Genomic DNA, 20,189 nt, shown 5'->3' with positions numbered 1-20,189 from the left:
GATCCTAAGCTGTTATGTGTACAGTAGCACTATTTATGACCATTATATAGCTTGTATATGGCATTTTTCACCATATTTCTCTACTGCAGGCTATATCTCTAATTTTCAGTTTTCCCTGACCTAGTGAATGGAGCCTATTTCCCCCCCCCCCCATATTTTGAAATGGGGAGAGATCTATTGTCAGGGCTGATTACCCATGTTTCAGGTAGTATGAAAGTGATGACAAGTTCCCTTTTTAAGGCATACTCTGATTGATTTTTAAAATGTATTCCCTATGCACAGGATAGGGGAGAAGTGTCTGTCAGTGTCTGAACAGGACCCAGCTCTCACGGCTCAACTCTTCAGTCTGCGGCTTCTCTCTGAGCGCCCACCTTCGGAGATGCTTTTTCTCTGAACAGCAGTGACTGCCCCCTCAGTTAATCGGCTGTGTTTTCAATAAGACACTAAACACGAGCACAAGGGGGCACCAGTGTAAGAGCACACTACCACCACCTCTTCTCAAATGTGTACTGGCTCTCTGCTTGCTATAAAAGGACAGTTAGCATCTGCCAAATGTAGACTGGTCCTTTTTGAAAATATATAAACAGTGTGTATATATATATATAATTTTGGGGCAAACTAGATGGTCTTCTATGTTTCTAGCTTTACATAATTATGTAGTCAATCCTCAATAGTTGCCATCTTCTGTTCTGTGTCTTCCAAGCATTGCTACATACTGCAGACTTTCACTTTGAATGTTCAGTATTCCAGCTTCAAGCTTAGGAGGTCAATTTTTCATTTTTTTCCCATTGTATTGTAATATAATATATATATATATATATATATATATATATATATATATATATATATATATATATATATATAATTAGTAAATATATGGGTGTGTTTCATCAACTGGACCTTTGCCTTTTGTATAAAACTGCACTAAGGCCCGTGCAGTCATCTCAAGCAAGCACCAAATTGGTTTCTGGAGCTCCATGTTGGTCATCATGACTAAATGGTATTTAAAGTATGCAGATTAAACAACATAATGACAAGTTTCTTCTCTGGAGTCTATTATCACAATCCACTACTATGTCAGTGACAATTACATTACAATTTCCTGAATCATCACTCCAGGAAGCAGAGAATGTTACTTCATTCCAACCATTTCATTAGGTTTGGCTCCTCTGTGCACACTTTAATTACAGCTTATGGTTATATCCTGACTACTCTTCTATTTAGAGAAAAGCCTGTTATTTTCACTGAAGAGCCAAGTATCAGTGGGACAGTTCTTAGTCTAGTGTCAGCAGCCAGAATGAATCTGAACCTGATGTAAAGGTTTAGTGTCCTAGTTGTATGACGGGATGTGCAGCTGCAGAGCCTTAGAACCAGATGTGTCTTCCAAACCAATGGACCACTGGTTGGGGAAACAGTGCTTTAAATACTGAAAACATTACAGCACAGCCCTAGATTTAGATAGTTTAGTTAATTTGCTATGGGCAGTCCATAAATAGTTAACCATACTATTTTGGGTCTTAAATCACTGTTATTTTTATGTTTAAGTAGCTGTATAGTGTTTTTTTATGCATTCTTTGGGAGGTAATGAAGATTTTAAACCATTTTTATTAAGGGAAAGATTTTTTATTTTTTTTTAACAATAAAAAAAGAACCATCACCAGTTATAAAAATAACAACAAACCAACTATTGTTTACATGTCAAATCCAGCACCAATGGCAACAAAAGGACTTCTGAAGGTGGTGGGAATCAGCGGCGCTGGTCAGAAGTGGGTCCACTTCTGACCAGCGCCGCTGATTCCCACCACCTCCAGAAGTCCTTTTGTTGCCATTGTCTTGTTTGGATGGGAAGGCTGCAGGCCGAATTTTGTTCCTCACCCACGCTGACCATTGTTGTGTGCGAGTCTACACAACCGCATTCGGTAAGGGCATTCCCTATTTTATCTTTTGGACCCTGTACCTGCGGTATCACGCTATGGAGTGCTCTTTCTTGTCTTTTTAGTAAATCCAACACCAGTCCAGCATCCAATCCCAGGTGAATTAGCATAATCTATTATGCTATTCCATCCGTTTATCCCCTTAAGGACAAAGCCATTTTGACCTTAAAGGAGTACACCGGCACGCACTTTTTTCCTTTTTTCCCGTCCGGGCTGCAAAATAAAAGAAAACACACTTTCTCTTACCTGCAAACGAGCCCCCGGAGCTCCGGTACACTCCGGTACAGCTGTTCGGTCCCCGGGCTGTATTCTTCTTACTTCCTGTTAGCCCGGCACGTCACACGGAGCTTCAGCCTATCACCGGCCGAGGCGGGACATCGCTGCGGCCGGTGATAGGCTGAAGCTCCGTGTGACATGCCGGGCTAACAGGAAGTAAGAAGAATACAGCCCGGGGACCAAACACCTGTACCGGAGTATACCGGAGCTCCGGGGGCTCGTTGGCAGGTAAGAGAGTGTGTTTTCTTTTATTTTTCAGCCCGGACGGGATAAAAGGAAAAAAGTGTGCGCCGGCGTACTCCTTTAAGGACCAGGCCAATTTTTGTTTTTGCACTTTCCTTTTTTCCTCCTCCTCTAAAAATTCACCTACAGACCCATATGAGGTCTTGTTTTTTGCTTCAAGAATTTTACTTTGTAATGACATCAATCATTTAATAACAAAATCTACAAATCTACAGCAAAACCCAAAAAATATATATTTGTGCGGTGAAAAAAAACAAAACATTTTGTAACACTTGGGGGCTTCTTTTTCTACTCAGTGCACTTTTTGGTTAAAATGACACCTTACCTTTATTCTGTAGGTCCATACGGTTACAACAAAGATACCAAATTTATGTTGTTTTTATTTTATTTTACTACTTTAAAAAATTATAACTACATGCACCAAAAGTAGAATGTTTAAAATTTTCATCTTCTGACCCCTATAACTTTATTTTTCTGTATACAGGGTTATATGAGGGCTCATTTTCCATGCCGTGATCTGTAGTATTTATCGGTACCTTTTTTTTTTTTTTTTTTTTTTTTTTTTTTTTTTATGGGACTTGATGACTTTTTATTAGTTTTTTTTATGGTATATGAAGTGATCAAAAATGCACAGTTTTGGACTTTGGTGTACATGTAAAAAAAAAAAAAAAAAAACACAATTGACCATGCGGTTTAACTAACTCTATATTTCGATAGCTCGGACATTTACACACGTGGTGATACCACATATGCACGCCGCTACATGCAGACACACTGAAGCGATGTGCGAGTCGCCGCACATACACTATGTACTCGCACACATCGCGGCCGCTCCCCCTGCTCTATGAGCTAGGCCGAGAGCTGCCGTGATGCTGCGTATTTGCATGGGCGCGGCGACTCGCACATGGCAGTGTGTCTGCTCGTAGCTTCGTATTGCCGCTCCGAGCAGGCACATGTAAAGGCAGCATACAGAGGTTCTTCAGCGGCAGATCCGCAGCGAAATACGTGCGGAAAATCCGCTCGTCTGAACGTACCCTAAAAATGTTTTGTGTACAGCCCTTATATAGTTGGCTGTTGTTGGCTATTATACTCACTGGCTGTATTAGTTACACCTGCTCAATTGCTTGTTAACAAAAATAGCTAATCAGCCATTCAAATGGCAGCAACTCAATTAATTTAAGCATGTAGACATGGTCAAGACAACTTGCGGAAGTTCATACTGAGCATCAGAGTGGGAAAGGAGGGGAATTTTAAGTCTCTTTGAACATAACATGGTATTTTAGAAACCGAATGGTCTTTAAAGAGTAAATATCCAGTGAGTGGCAGTTGTGTGATTGTAAGCAGTGATTATTTGAATTACTGCTGCTTTCACTCAAAGTATGCAGAATACCATCTCTAAACGCACAACACATTGAACCTTGAAGTAGATGGGCTACTGCAGCAGAAGACCTCACAGGGTGTCACTCCTGTCAATTGAGAACAGGCTCACCAAAATGTATAAATGGAAGACTGGAAGAATATTGCCTGGTCTTGTATTGCCTCGTATCATCGGTTAAGGCTGGTTGATATATCAGGCAGGTCAAGACCATCAAAATCTCTGTATAATAATCATAATTTTAATTTTTCTCTTTGTACATTCTGACATTTTAAATCCTATGCAGTATGTTCAGGTATATTGGGACCTATATTTCAAGGATCATAAACCAAGCCTAAGTAACTGTTAAACATGGCCAGTTGCTATTCCTTTTCATATATACTGTGTATATACAGTGAAAGAAAAAAATTTTTGATTCTCTGATTTTGTACGTTTTATTTTTTTAATCAGAAAGTATGAAGTTTCTTAGTTTGTGTACAACATTCAAAACAGAAAAAACACACATTTACAACAACTCCCCTCCCCACCTACCCCCATAAACGACACCTCACCCCAGGTCCCTATGACAAATATAAACAGCAGCACCATATCATAACCCATGTCAAAGTCGCCAAAAATAGAAAATATTAAATGGACTGTAGAGGACATAGTACGATTAGGAGAATAACAGATCGGGTTATAAGGAGAGGGGAATAAACCCCAAAAAATAAAAAGAGCACCACACAGTAAGGCCAACATAAAACAGAGACAGAACTACATACGGAGACCCATAGAGAGGGAACATAGAGACCACAGACTACACAGACAAATCTAACAAGGGAAGTTTAATATAAAACCCCCTTTTCCAACCAAATAACATGATTCAATTTAGATATCAATTCAGAGATAGTGGGAAGAGAGACCTGTAGCCAATGTTGAGCAATTAATTTACGGGCCTGGTAGAGAATCCTGCAAATACCTAGATATACTCCTTGATCCCCATCTGGACCCTCCACATAGCCCAATATACAGAGCAATACAGAAGGAGGAAGTAGGATACCATAAACTCGCCTAATTAATTGTAACGCCTCCCTCCAGAATTGCGTAAGATGTGTACAATCCCACATAACATGTAGCAGATGGGCATCAGGTAGGGAGCAACGAGGACAACAGGAGTCTGGCCAAACTCCAATCCTATGGAAAAAGGCAAGTGTCCGGTACACCCTATGTATCAAGAATAACTGTGAGAGACGATGAGCCTCTGATACTGCCAGTTTACAAGTCATAGACACCACCTTAGCCCTCTGCTCATCCGATATTGGACCCACATCCGTCTCCCACTTCTCCTTGATAGTCAAAGGGTAAGCTCTATGGTAAGAAGAAAGCAATTCACCATACAAAACAAATCCCCCTCTTTAGTTGAATCACAAGTAAGCAAGCCATCCACCGCAGTTGGGGCCAATAGAGACATTCTTGGCCCTAAATTGAGTGTCCAGGGCATGTCATAGCTACAAATATCTATAGAAAAACGACTGCGGCAGAGCAAACTCCTAACAAACCTGAGCAAAAGACTTCAACACCCCTCCTGCATACAACTGAGATAAATACAAAATCCCCTTAGAGGAACAAACGGAAGAATCAAGAAGAGTGCGAAGCTCAGGCAAATTAGGGTTATTCCAAAAGGGGGAGAGTAGGTAGCATAGGTATTGTACTGGAGAAGAGATTTAAACTTTGCCAACATAGTGTGTAGGAAAGTAAATGTAGGCACCATATTTGGCGGTCTAGTTTGAGCAGCAATTTCAAGCAAGTAAACAGGTGTTTGATTTTGTACGTTTGCCTATTGACAAAGAAATGATCAGCCTGTAATTTTAATGGGTACAGTGAGGAATCAGCCCAGAACTACACAGGAGGATCTTGTTAATTATTTCAAGGCAGCTGGGACCATAGTCACCAAGAAAATAATTGGTAACACAATACACTGAGAAGGACTGAAATCCTGCAGGGCCTGCAAGGTCCTTCTGCTCAAGAAAGCATATGTACAGTCCCGCCTGAAGTTTGTCAGTGAACATCTGTATAATTCAGAGGAGAACTGGGTAAAAAAAGTATGTTGTGCTCAGATGAGGCCAAAATCAAGCTCTTTGTCATTAAAGGGGTAGTCCCGTGGAAAACTTTTTGTTTAGATCAACTGGTGCCAGAATATTTGTAAATTACTTCTATTAAACAATCTTAATCCTTCCAGTACTTTTTAGGGGCTGTATACTACGGAGGAAATGCTTTTTCTTTTTTGATTTCTTTTATGTCACGACCTCGGTGCTCTCTGCTGACCTCTGCTGTATACGTGAGCACATTTGCGATATCAACAACAGGAGGGATACACCTGTTGCGCAACATGTTATTGAAAAACTAGTGAAATAAACTTTTGTGTAATGGAAGTAGTAAGGAGATCCCCAAGAGGAGGGAAATGGGATCAAAAGATCCTACAAAAAGAAGCGAAATGGATATTTAGGATGAAGTCGGTGGCTCCTTTGGGGCTTAATGAGCGTCTATCATTTTCCTGCTTCATTTAAGGTGTATAGGTGTAGGTAATCGAATCAGTAGTTCATTATGATGGGACCATTTAAGGTGCCTGTGTAGGGTTTGGTATACATGAAGGGAGTCCAAAAGTGAAGAAGGCGAGAAGCCATTGACTGTCTAGGCATACTGGGAGTTTTGCAACAGCTGGAGGCACCCTGTTCGAGAATCACTGCTGTAGGGTAATTTTGGTATCAGAGGGAAGTGTAATTCTTGCATCTGGGTCCGTGCCATGCAAATCCCTAAATTAGGCCTCAAATGCGCATGTTGCTCTCTCACTTCGGAGCCTTGTTGTATTTCAAGGCAACAATTTAGTGTCACATTTGGGGTATCTCCGTACTCGTGAGAAATTGCCTAAAAAATGTTGGTGTCTTTTTCTACTTTTACCCCTTATGAAAAGGTAAAGTTGTGATCTACTCCAGCATGGTATTGTAAAAGAAAAAAAAAAAAAAATTAATTACACTAACATGCTGGTGTTGCCCCATACTTTTCATTTTCGCAAGAGGTAAAAGGAGAAAAAGACCCCCAAAATTTGTTAGACAATTTCTTCCGAGTACGGAAATACCCCAGATGTGGACGTAAAATGCTCTGCGGGTGCACAACAATGCTCAGGAGTAAGAGCACCATGTACATTCGAGGTGATTTGCACAGGGGTGGCTGATCGTTACAGCGGTTCTGACATAAACGCAAAAAAAAAAACTTTTGGAAACTACACCCCTCATGGAGCGTAACAAGGGGTATAGTGAGCCTTAACACCTTACATGTGTTTAAAGAATTTTCTTTGAAGTGGGAGGTGAAAATGAACATTTCAAATTTTTTTCACTTAAGGTAAATGCTGGTGTTATCCAAAAATGTTTCATTTTCACAAGGTGTAATGGGGAAAAAGCCCCCCAAAATTTGTAACACTATTTCTTCTGAGTATATAAATACCCCATGTGTGGACTTAAAGTGCTCTGCTGGCGCACTACAATGCTCAGAAGAGAAGGAGCGCCATTGGGCTTTTGGAGAGAGAATGTGTCTGGAATTGAAGGCCATGTGTGTTTACAAAGCCCCCATGGTGCCAGAACGGTGCCTCCCCGTTGGGAAGTTGGGAGGCTTTTTCTCCTATTACCCCTTGTGAAAATGAAAAATTTGGGGAACACCAGCATTTTAGTGAAAAAAAATTAATTTTTCATTTTCACGTCCAACTTTAGTGGAAATTTATCAAACACCTGTGGGGTGTAAAGGCTCACTGTACCCCTTGGGGGAAAATTTACCACTATGTTAAAGTAGAATATGTCACGAAAAAACTATCTCTGAATCAAATTTATAAGTAAAAGCATCCCAGAGTTATTAATGCAGTAGTCAGGTGTGCAAAAAATGCTTGGGTCCTGAAGGTGAAAATGGGCTGGGTCCTTAAGGGGTTAATCACAGTAACTACATTTTTTGGGTTGGCCATAAGTCCTCGTGTACTCCACTGGAAAACATATTTTCTTTTAAATCAATTGGTGCCAGAAAGTTAAACAGATTTGTAAAAAACTTAAACCTTCCAGTACTTATCATCTTCTGTATGCTCCACAGGAAGTTCTTTTCTTTTTGAATTTCCTTTCTGTCTGGCCACAAGTGCTCTCTGCTCAGTCCTCTGTCCATATCTGGAACTGTCCAGAGCAGGATAGGTTTGCTATGGGGATTTGCTCCTATTCTGGACAGTTCCTAAAATGGACAGAGGTGTCAGCAGAGAGCGCTGTGGTCAGACAGAAAGGAAATTCAAAAAGAAATAAACTTCCCATGGAGCATACAGCAGATAAGTACTTGAAGGATTAAGATTTTTAAATAGAATTATTTACTAATCTGTATAACTTTCCGGCACCAGTTGATTTAAAAAAAAATGTTTTCCAGCTGAGTACCACTTTAACTATCTTGTTGTTTAGTGCTTTTGGCTCTGGATTATAGGGTTTTCTTAACTGTAAGGCTATTCTCATCTAAAAGGACACATTACACACTACATTTGTGGTAAACGTCAGCAGATTGATGGCCAGATCTATTAGGTTTGGTGGGCTAAATGTAGTTTATTGACTACATTAAATTTATTTCCAAGTTTATGTGATTTGCGCTTTTCAGTCCCAGGCTTTAAAAATAAATAAATAAACTGTATGCTCTTAAAAGCAGGACCGAGCATATGATGCACTTAGAAAAGGACTGAGCATGTTCTAGAGTAGGAGGAGTTGTGCAGATTCATTTTAAATAGAGTTAAATAAATTAGCATAATTTTTAACTCTGTAGCTCTCGGTATCAGAATGTGACCACCCACTGGACTCCATAGCTATCCTGAACTTTAAATGGGCACGGTCATTAAAAAAAAAGGAATTCTATTGCACTAAATAAAAAAATCTTTCTATTGTACTTTGTTAAAAAAAATAAATGAAGTTTTCTGTTTTATTTGTGTTTAAGGAAAAAAAAAAATAGGTGTCTCCCTACTTGTCCGAATCACATTTCCCCTGATCTCTTGCACAGACTTTGAACTCCTGCTGGGCTGGCAGAAGTCCAAAATCAGGAAATGCAGTCTGGAGTGCAGAGAGGGGTGTGTGCAGCCTTAGCCAATCATAGCGCATCTCACACTGAATTGCTCTGTGCTGTGTATAGCAGAGTGAAGGAGGAAGTTCTCCCCTGTATGGCTTCAGATGATGTCACGTCTGATGGGTAACCCCTCTTCCCGGTCTGTGAACCTAAACCAGAGGCTGGGCAGAAAATACAGATCAATATCAAGGTAGAAAACTAACAAATAATAAAAATAAAGGCAGGAATGGTTTATCATGATGGGGGCTGAGAACTGGGAGGATTATAAAATTTTACAAGATCATGAGAGGTACTCCTTTAACCACAAAACTACACTCTTTAACATTTCAAATTGCAACACCAAGAAGTAAAAAAAAACATGGCCTTATGGAAATCACAGAATCACTAGACATGTTTATTTAAAGCCTCTATTTATTCAGTTTCAAGTATGTGCTCCATACGTATAAATACATACACTTGCATGCCTAAGCATACTATCAGTGAGGTTTTTAATGCTTGTCTGAGGAGTATTTTACCATGCTGATTGCACTTGGGGGTACACAATCCTTAAGATCTGCTGTGTGCAGCTCCCTTTGCAATTGCAAGCCAATGATGTCCCATGTGCTTGATGGAAGACAAGTGTGGAGATGCGGCAGGACATAGTAGCACATTGAGAGCATGCAGGCTGGTCACAGTACCTCACAGCATTGTCATGTTACAAAAATGGCCGCAGCACTGGTTTCACGTCCAATTTTTGTATTTTTTTAATTTATTTTTTTAAATGTGTATTTATGTATGCTTAAAATAGATAATATTACAAAAAAAATTTTGGGTACAACACTATTTATTTACTCTTTTCGATGATGATCTTGTGAGATAAGGACAGTATTCGCTCCCAGTCCTGGAAAAGTTTATACGCTCAGAAAAGACTGTGTATGGGTCCATTGAACTCAATAAATCTGGCATGGGTATGTTGTGGTATATTACTGCATACCAGTCTGTTTGTTTGCTGACGTATACCATGAGCGTAGTTAAGGTCTTGTTGTGAACATACCCTTAAGCTTAAAGGGGTAATCCGCCCCAGACATTTTATCCCATAGATCAGGGCATAAGATGTCTGATAGCGGGGGTCCTGACATCACAAGCCTCCAGTGCCGCAGCCGGATAGGGGATAAGATGTCCAGGAGCAGTGTACCCCTTTAATGTTCACAAGTTTTAATAATACATAAACATTGAGGAATCTAAAGCTAAAGGGGGTTGTCAATTTTTGTAAAAATTTTGTAGCTGGCAGCCAGAGGTGTAAAATTATTTACTATGCTATACTCTTCTCATTCAGCGCTTGGCTGCTGTGGGATCAGGATTATTTATTTTACACCTTTTAGCTGTCTGCTGATTACTCTTTCCAAAAATTGGAAAAGGTTGTATATTTGTACACCTTTAGGTGTACTATGACCTTTAAAAAAACAATGCTAAGGTCCGTGTTCTGCACACAAGTTTGCCAAAGGGCAGTTATGTTTCTTAATGTGCCTTTAATTCTACACTTTGTTCCTATTATTTTCGTGTGTGGCGCTGCGTCTGGGATTTTATTTCAATTTGTTTTATTTAATGGTTCTAAGGTCTGTGTTTGGTTTAATGTTTCTTTAAATGTAAGCTTGCAGTGGGTTGTCAGTGTGACTGATGTATCCATGTATCCATGTTGACTTCAGATTTATCCTACTATTTTCCACAGACCCTTAGGTTAATTAGATCATGGATATGTCAAACAGTAACCCAGCACAGCAAAAACACATAGATGAGAAAGGCTTTGTTAATGAACTCCGAGAAACAAGCTCTGTAATTGATAGTTTTGTTTTCTCATTCTTCTGCTATAAGCATATTTTACTATTCTGCATTTATAGAATCTCATCGTATCTGTGCAGCTTTAGGGTACATTCCCACACGGCGTATTTGCTGCTGCGTATTTTATTTTCTCTGTTGAAGTCAATGGGTAGGAAAATACGCAGCACCAAATGCGCAACAAATACGCCGTGTGGGAACGTACCCTTAAAGGATATACTAACAATTCTTTTCTGCTGTAGCTATCCTCTGGTAAAAAAAATTATAATAATTGCTCTTTTTACACTTTGCTATGTTCTGTATTTAATTATTATTAGCTTTCTTCTACAAGACTAAAATGGCGTTCCACTTTTATAACTACAAAAAAAAATAGGCACCCAGTGAATTAAGTACTACTTTATGTAGGGTTTGCTGTGATGCCCTGTGAAATGTACATGGTGTGTATATTGCATAAAGTGTGTGCCCCCATTGTGCCATGTCGCCTATTGACTGAGAGTCACAACAGTAGTCCCCTTTAGGACTTCCTCACACACACATTTTTCAGAATTTTTAAAGTGAAATGTGTTGCCTCATTCTAAGCTTCTATTGTCTTCTCTACCTACTGGTTGCAGCAAATAGTAAAATGGGTCCCTCTTTAGGTGCTGAACCTCAATAAGGATTTTCACAGATGCAGGAAGATAGTAGTAAACATATAGTTTATTCACCAATGACTCGTTTCGGGTTGGAGTACCCTTCTTCACATTGGTATATCCAATCTGAAGGAGGGTGCTCCAACCCCAAAAGCGTCATTGGTGAATAAACTATATGTTTACTACAATCTTCCTGCATCTGTGAAATCCTTATTGAGGTTTAGCGTCTAGAGAGATACCCTTTTTTTACTATTTGCTGCTCATACCTTCGGACGGATTGCCATCGGTCTACCCAACCCATACGGCCAAACAACTCCTCCAGGACTTCACTGCAACTACTTACCCACAGTTTAGGTTATATACGCATTAGTATTGGGCTCCAGGTGAACATGATAAATTTTATTTTACTTCTTATGAGTCATTTAATGCACTAGGCACCCCCTTGTGGTTCTGTTTTTTTCCTCTTTCCCCTGCATCTACCTCCTGGTATCACCTCCCATTGTACTGCACTACTGTACAGATTATTTCTTCCCTATCATAGACAGAACAGGAAGTCTCTGCTTAGTTTTAGGTTTAGTGGACAGAATGAAAATTCATAATTTTAGGATTATTTTAGAGTATAGATAAAGGGGAAAATTAGAAAAGCACTAATTTCTTTAAAATATGCTTGACGTATTAGAATATAAAAAAAATTGATATACCTTGTATTGGTCAGTGTGCCTGAAAATCACTGTCCCCTAAATGCTGCCAATATCTGGTCCATGTCCCCATCTCACATGGTTCAGCTGCCACTGCTGAATTCAGTAAGGCTAGGAGTGAGCAGAGCAGGGAGATAACCCCACCCCCTTAGAAAATCTGACCATATTTGCTGTTGTTAGGTAGGATCAGACTAGAAGACCAGGGTCTGATGACAAAAGTAAAAAGACAAAGGCAGTATTTTGGTCTTCATATTGGAATAAACAGGTGGTAGAACTTTTATGTTTGAGGTTGAAATACATTTTGCTTCTGAATAAATGTTTTATGTTTAAGTGCTGGTCTGTTTGATAACAAGAGCTGCATGTCACAAGGTAATTTGTGTCTGCTTCATAGTATGTCTATAAGAATATTTATCAGAACAGCTCTATTCACATGCTGGATTTGCTTGGAGCCATATTACTTCTAGGCGATGTCTTGGATTTTGTCACATTCCAAATTGTTTTCCTATTGATGGTGCTTAGTCATAGAGAAAATGCAGATGTTACTTGGAGCGTTCTGAGGTTTTCTGGCTCCTTTATTTTATACGCCTCCATTGTATTGATATACTGTTTATGCTGTCACTCTGCATATTAAGTAGCCTTTTGGGGATTTGTTACTGTTCTTTCTCTGTGTATGGATTTTGACTGATCTATATGTTAGACAGGTATGCACGCATACATATACCGTAATATACATTCTGTAATAGTATTCTTCATTTTGTAATAATACATAAATACCATACCTACAAGCACACAGCAAAGATGAGTTTATAAAAGCAACATGCCATGATTGCACATAGTACTACTAATCCATGCCCATGCATGCTTCTACAGCATCTTCTGAAATAGAAATAATCATTTGAATTCTATTTCTACAAGGATCACAGGTTATTTTATTTCTATTAGTATTTTTCTTGTATGTACCTTAGACAACCATTCAGGGCATACTGTGTATATATTCGCAATATTTAGCCGTTTTTCTCCTTTCAATGAATATAGAGTAAAAACCTGATGCATATTAGGGACAGGCAGTGACAAGAATGTCAAGAACCCCTAAGAGGGTGGTCAGAAACTATGTATCCATGGCAGGGGTGATGGGAGGATTAAATAAAACTGTGTGATTTTTAGGAATACGCTACATTTTATTTATTATTTTTTGCTGCTGGTGTTTGTCAGTCAGTAATACACTGTATAGGCCTATTTGTTTTTTTAGGTGCTTGCCATAGATAATACAGCTAACAAATAAGTCTCCTTTTGTGCCTCCCCTTTCTTTTTATTAGCATGTGGTACGTTCCCCTAATAGATTCATGAATCTGTGTGCACCAGCAAGCCTGACAGTTCACATTCAGCTTTCATAGAGGCTGAGCCAGGAATGTCCGTGTGTGAGTCTATGTGCACCAGCAACCAATTGAAACACTGTGCAGCGCTGCACTATTCATTTATAAAGCTGGCTGCATGAATCTCTGCCTCCACTGTCTTTGTTCTTCAGTCCAGAGGATGCACTACAGTGCCTGGTAAACGAAAGCTTGGACAGCTCCTATCTTCTGTCTGCTTACTGAAGCCTCCCAGCAATGTCATCCCCAGGATCCACTGGGAGCAGCCAGAGAAATTCCTGTAGGTACCAACTCTTGCCAATGGTCTCTTGGGCCACTAGGATATTTGGTATAGGTGCAGACTTAGGTGTCTAGAACAGGGGCGCTGCACTGCAGTGCTGGCACAGTCTAGTTTAGGAAGCATGTGTTTCCTGGCATGCCACTTTCTTACATTTTGCCTGCTGGCAGAATGATTTCTCTATGCAAAGAAATCCTAATCCTAATTGATGTTCTTTGTCACATTTTTACTAAGCCAGGGGAAATGTGCGGGAATAAAATACTGTATTTCTTGCATGCTTATGTTTAGTCCAGCCATATATGCAATTCTAATCCTGAATTGTGTTGATTCGTTTTTCATTTTGTCAAGCGACATTACTATGGGGTATAGGAAGGGTTATGTGTAATAGAATGTTGAATTTTTTTATTTTACTTGCTGATTGTAAAAGTAGTAAAAATGCTAGTAATTGGATTATATTGATTTCTTTTCACTGGATGCTAAATGGGATTTTCTCCCCCTTAGATATTTATTGATCCATAGTATAAAATGAATGTGAGTTCTGGAATGTTGTAGTGAATGATGGTTAATTCTTTCTGCTTGGTTATGCATCCAGACAAATTTGTTTTTTTGCAAATCAATATAGGATTCATGGCACTGTTGATAAGCGTTTTTTTTTTTTCTTCTCTCTTTAATTCCTCATCATTGACCCTCTATGGGAATAGCCTTGCACTAAAATCACTGTGTTTTAATCTGCAAAAGCAACAAATAGCCTTCAGGGATGAGTCATGGAATACAACGTTGTTGCCTACATTTGTGTGTAATACTTGGAAAAGCAGCCTGTGCTTCATAGTGGTCAAAGACCAGATTTAATATCCATTGTATATATAATAGATAGTACTTTATTTTTCAGAATGTATGTGTTTGTGCAAAATGCGTAATGCATTCCTTTTTAAAGCACTCATTTTCCAACTTAATAATGTGTTACATTTGTCCTGTATGTCTGCTTTAGGCCAAGTTTTAAGCTTTACTGCATTTCTATTTCCAATTGTAGGCTCTGGAAAAAAAAATTACCCAGATTTTTTATTTGTGAATGATGTTTTTTACTATACTGGCAAGATGTAGCTATGTGTCCATCCCTTGGATAGGGGATAAGTTTCAGATAGCGGGGGTCTGACGGCTGGACCACCCGCGATTTCCCGTACGGAGACCTGGCAGTCCATGGGAAGGGGCATGTCGACCACCAGCAAAGCGGTGGCTGAAACGCCCCCTCAATACAACTCTGAGGGAGAGCCAGAGTGCTGCCTTCGTCAATCTCCGGTTCTGCCATAGCGCTGTATTGAGGGGACGTGTTGGCCACCGCTTCATGCGGTGGTTGACACGTGCTATCTGGCCGGACAGCCGGGGCCCCGTACGGGAGATCATGTGGGGTCCCAGCGGTCGGACCCCCTGTGATATGAAACTTATTCCCTATTATAAAGATAGGGTATAAGTTTTCCAATCCTGGACTACTCATTTAAGACAGCAGGGGTCCCAGTAGATACACCTTATACAAAGCTGGGGACGAAGTCTCACATCAGAATGTAGCAGTTGTCACATAGAGCTGCAGATAGCCAAGAGTTGTTCTCTGCTCTATCTCCAGCAGCTCTATTAACAGTGAATTAAACAGCAGTGCATACATGTTAAAATCGCTACATTCTGATGCAAGACTTAGGCCCCCCCTATGTTGTGATTTCCAGTAGATACTCCCAGCAATCTCCTGCCGGCCACCTGGCTCTCCGAATGAATGAAGAATGTCACAGCACTAAGCTGTGGCTGACACGCCCCCTCCATGTATCTCTGTGGGAGAGCTGGAGATACAGCTTTCGTGTATCTCTGGCTCTCCCATAGAGATGCATGGAGGGAGCTGTGTTGACTGCCTCTTCGTGCTGTGGTCGACACTGCTTTATTCATGCAGTGAGTCGGGCGCTGGGCAGAAGATCACAGGGGGTCCCTGTGATCTAAGACATTTAATACATTTGGTTTAAGGCATGCACACCTTTTTAATGGGGCAGTTGAAGACAGAATTTTGGTGCATTTTGCTTAATAAACCAGATATATGTATTTGGTATGATTTAAAGGGAGTGTATAATCGAAAATTACCTATTGTTTAAATATAGAGATGAGCGAACTTACAGTAAATTAGATTCGTCACGAACTTCTCGGCTCGGCAATTGATGACTTTTCCTGCATAAATTAGTTCAGCTTTCAGGTGCTCCCGTGGGCTGGAAAAGGTGGATACAGTCCTAGGAGACTCTTTACTAGGAATGTATCCACCTTTTCCAGCCCACCTTTTCCACCCCACCTTTTCCACCCCAACGGAGTCATCAACTGCCGAGCCGAGAAGTTTGTGACAAATCGAATTTACTGTAAGTTCGCTCATCTCTATTTAAATACATGAACAGGGCCTGACACAGCTGTGGTAAGTTTTAGTGTAGAAATTATAGAAGGCGTAGATAAGTGTTCAATTTTACTGTCATTTTACGTAACAATTTTCACTGTAGGCAAAATCTGTCTGTTCTGTACACTGGTTTGGCTGGCTCAAAGAAGCCTGCTTTCACTATTTCTTTAGAGGTTTACATCAGCAGCCTGTCCAAAGGGTATGCCAGAATGTTTGCGAAGTCAGAACCAGCGAATAGCAAATATATATATATATATATATATATATATATATATATATATATAAAATTATAATTATTTTTTTTTAACTTTTACACCCTTCCTAGTAAAATTGGTGTCTGAGCTAAAAAGTGGGGGTGGGGATTGTGGGAGGGAAGCAAGCAATGCTCACACTCTTTGCAGATGCAGTTCCACTTCCCACAGTGGGTGAGCACTTACTGAATGTGTGCATATGTTTGTAGATTGTGCATCTAGTAAATGTGGTTTTGTGTGTGCCTGTATGTCGTAAGTGTATATATTTGTATATGGCTGGCTGTATGTAGTTGCTATTGCACCATGTGTATTTGTGTAGTGAGTGTGAGTGAATGCTTGAATGTTGTGAGTGCTACTAGTGAGTTACTGAACTGCATGCACTTATTGGCTATCTACTAGTTCCTCTGAGATACCATACAGTGCTGCATATATTGCATTACTATCCAGTGAATGGTTTATTACTGTACGTATACTAAAGTGATTCCCCAGCTTCCAGCACCATTCCAAATGGGTGGTTATGGAAATAAAAGATGTAATGAATAGACATGATTACATGGCCTCCTTGGCAACTATAAATGTTTCATTACAATCTTGGCTACAAAACCAGCTAATTATATCTCCAAGCAAGATCATTGGTTACATATGGATGAATTTCTCAATGATATTTTTCATTTCATGAAGCTTTTGAAAGTGAAAGAGAAATGCTCATTGTCTTCATGTAAAACATTGGAAATATTCTTGGGGACTAGTTGGTCCCCCTGTGTAGTTGTAATAGCTTCTGCTCTTCTGGGAAGACTGTGTACAAGATTTTGGAGTGTTTTTTTGGAGCATTCTTCCCCAAATTTTACAGTCGGCACAATGCAGTCAGGCATGTAACATTCACGAGGCATTTGCCAAACTCAGAACACATTTCCACTGGTCCAGACTACCGTGGTGGTGTGTATTACCACACTCCATCTGATGCTTGGCATTGTGCTTGGTGATATAAGGCATTATACAGCTGCTCAGCCATGGAATTCCATGCCATAAAGCTCCCAGACACAGCTAGAGGTTTGGAACTCTGCACTTATTGAGTCAAGAGTGTTAGAGATTTTTATGTGCTATGCATCTCTTCACTCCCAAATTCCACTCTGCAACTTTTTATGAAGTTGCTGTAGCTCCTTAGCAATTCAACTTTTCAGTTAATCATTGAAAAGTAAAAAAAACAAACACAAACTGACTTATTGCAGCTGCGGCATCCTATTACAGTACCATGCTTAAAGGGAACCCAACAGCAGCATCGTCTGAACTGACCTGAATATACTGTGTGGGTGATGCGATTTGAAACTCACTTCACCTGTTTAGCTGTTCCTAAGCAATCTGAATTTTTCCTTTTTATATACAAATGCCATTTTCTGAACAATAAAGACTTTCTCCGGTCTTTTGAGCAATGCTTCTCCCACTCGCTCTGGCCCGATGTTACTGTAAGTGTAGTTGGGATCAAAGAACAAATACAGATTGCTCAGAAACTGGTGAACTATTTTTTATTTTATTTTTTCTTTACGATAAAGTGCATTTTAATCAGCTTCACCTGCACTACTAACCTGTATATTTAGGTAAGTGTGGATGATGCCCTTTTAAATAAATGTCTTTTATGTGTACATTTGTAGCTTGAAATCTACTAGTAAAGCCATTTTTATTTTTTATTTTTTTTAATCTGTCAGCACTTTGCGGTGCCATGTATTACATAGTATAGTTGTAGGAAGTTTATGAATGTAGATGCCAAGAATGTAGAAACAATTTTACTGCTTGTGGGGAAACGTCAAATGTCCATTAGCCTCAAAAAAAGAAGGTGCTCTGTTATTTGCTGTTATAACAGAGCACCTTCTTGGAACTTCAAGTAAAATGGGAAAACCTTCTGAGAGTGAGGCTTGTATTTATTAGATAAGCCCTGGGGGGTTTTCAGTGGAGACTTTTTAGATTTCCAATGGCTTCTAAACAGTATTAACCTAATGAAATGTGAAACAGTTCTGTGAAGAAAGTCAGGATATTAGATGCTTTAAACCGATTGAAGCGGACCTATGGTGGTTTCTAAAATTGCATTTCTCTGGTATGTATAGATAGCTTGGGGGGGCTGATCACATACCTTTTTACAGTTTGGCGATCCCCTAGCCATCCACCTCCACGGTCTGGAGTTATGGGGTGTTTTAATTCATCTTATGGGTTCCTGAACTCGTCAGATGGGCAAATATCACATTATGCTGTGGTGCTAGGAAAGGTGTTTCTCAGTGGGGAGGGGTAGTATTTGAATCTTAACTTGTGTGTGTTATGTGCTCTCATCACGTCCTTCCAATGTAGTCAATGGGATCTTGCGAGATTTGTCTCCTGCAGTGGTCCTGCTGACTACATTAATGAAAAGCGATGGGAGCGCATACTACACGCATGTCAGTTATTCACGTCCCCGATCCAGATGAACCCACCCATATCTCCTAGCACCAGAGCACAGCATAATTAGGTACACACCCATCTGATGGATTCAGGAATCTGTCAGATGAACTAAAACACCCCATAATGGGGAGGAGGGGGTGGACAAACCATAAAAATGTATGTGATCATCCCCGCAAAGCTATCATACATTGCATTTTCAGAAATGACCACAGGTCCTCTTTAAGGAAGAGATTGTAGGTAAAGTTGAAATAAAATGAGTGTTTATAGAAAATTTTTTGTGTATTTATCATCAAGGAATCACCGCACAACTCTTCACAGCAATCCAACTTGTTTATTCAAAACAGTGCATCATATATAGGGTTCTGTTAAAGGCCCCAAAATGTTAACCAAATATAGGAAAAAGTGGGAATTAAAGAAATATCAGATAACTAATACAAATAAAGCTAGTCCTTACATATAGACATCAAAAAGAGCTGCTGGACACTGTAAATCACTTTGTATTGAAGCTTCTTCAGGATTCTGTAAAGTAAAATGGAGCCGCCTGCACCTTTTTTTAAAGGAGCAGCTCATCCCTGCAAAGCTAGAAGTTTAAGTAGATAGCCAATTAGTGCACACATTTCAGTAATACATGTTTTACAAGTGAAATGGCAAATTTTATTGGTCTGCTCTTTCAGCTGATGACACATTTTTCAGATCTGGACTCCCTCTGATACTGTACACTCACTGGCTACTTTACTTGCTAGTACTGGATTGAACCCCTTCAGAACTGCCTTTATTATGCATGGCATAGTTTCTACAAGGTGCTAAAACATTCCTCAGTGATTTTAACCCCATTGTCATATTTAAGAAACCAGTTTGAGATGATGTGAGCTTTTTGACATAGTGCAATATCCTGCTGGAAGTAGCCATCAGAAGATAGGTACACTGTGGTCATAAATGGTTGGACATGGTCAGCAACAATACTCTGGTAGAGTGTCACGAATAAACAATTCTCAACTGCTAATAAGGTGACCAAAAAAAAGTCCCCAAACCATTATACTACCATTAACACCAGCCTCAAATGTTCATATAAGGCAGGATGGATCCATGCCTTCATGTTGTTTACCCCAAATTCTGACCCTACCATCTGAATGTTGAAGCTCCTCTACTCGCTTCAGACCCGCTTAAGGATTCAGGGCGTACAGGTACGCCCTTTGTCCTTAAGTCCCAGGACAACAAGGGCTTACCTGTACGCCCGATGTCCTAAACAGGTTAACGAACATTTAAACAGGTCCAAAGCAGATCCACGGTGTGTAAGCCATGAAGAAGCACAACTAGCACAAAATAATTGTTGCTTCTCCTCTCTTTGAAACTCACCTGTATACGTACCTGC

The 20,189-nt window shown here is 39.8% G+C and overlaps 1 protein-coding gene across 1 annotated transcript in view; it reads left to right on the top strand.

Moving 5' to 3' along the window:
- Window positions 1-20,189, top strand: part of DTNBP1 (dystrobrevin binding protein 1) — a 122,206-nt gene that overhangs the window by 55,640 nt on the left and 46,377 nt on the right. The gene's annotated exons all lie outside the window — the stretch shown is intronic.

This window comes from Hyla sarda, chromosome 5 (genome assembly GCF_029499605.1).
Source record: "Hyla sarda isolate aHylSar1 chromosome 5, aHylSar1.hap1, whole genome shotgun sequence".
Lineage (NCBI taxonomy): Eukaryota > Metazoa > Chordata > Amphibia > Anura > Hylidae > Hyla > Hyla sarda.
Note: the sequence above shows the minus strand (reverse complement) of the source record. Positions and strands in the feature narration are given on the sequence as shown.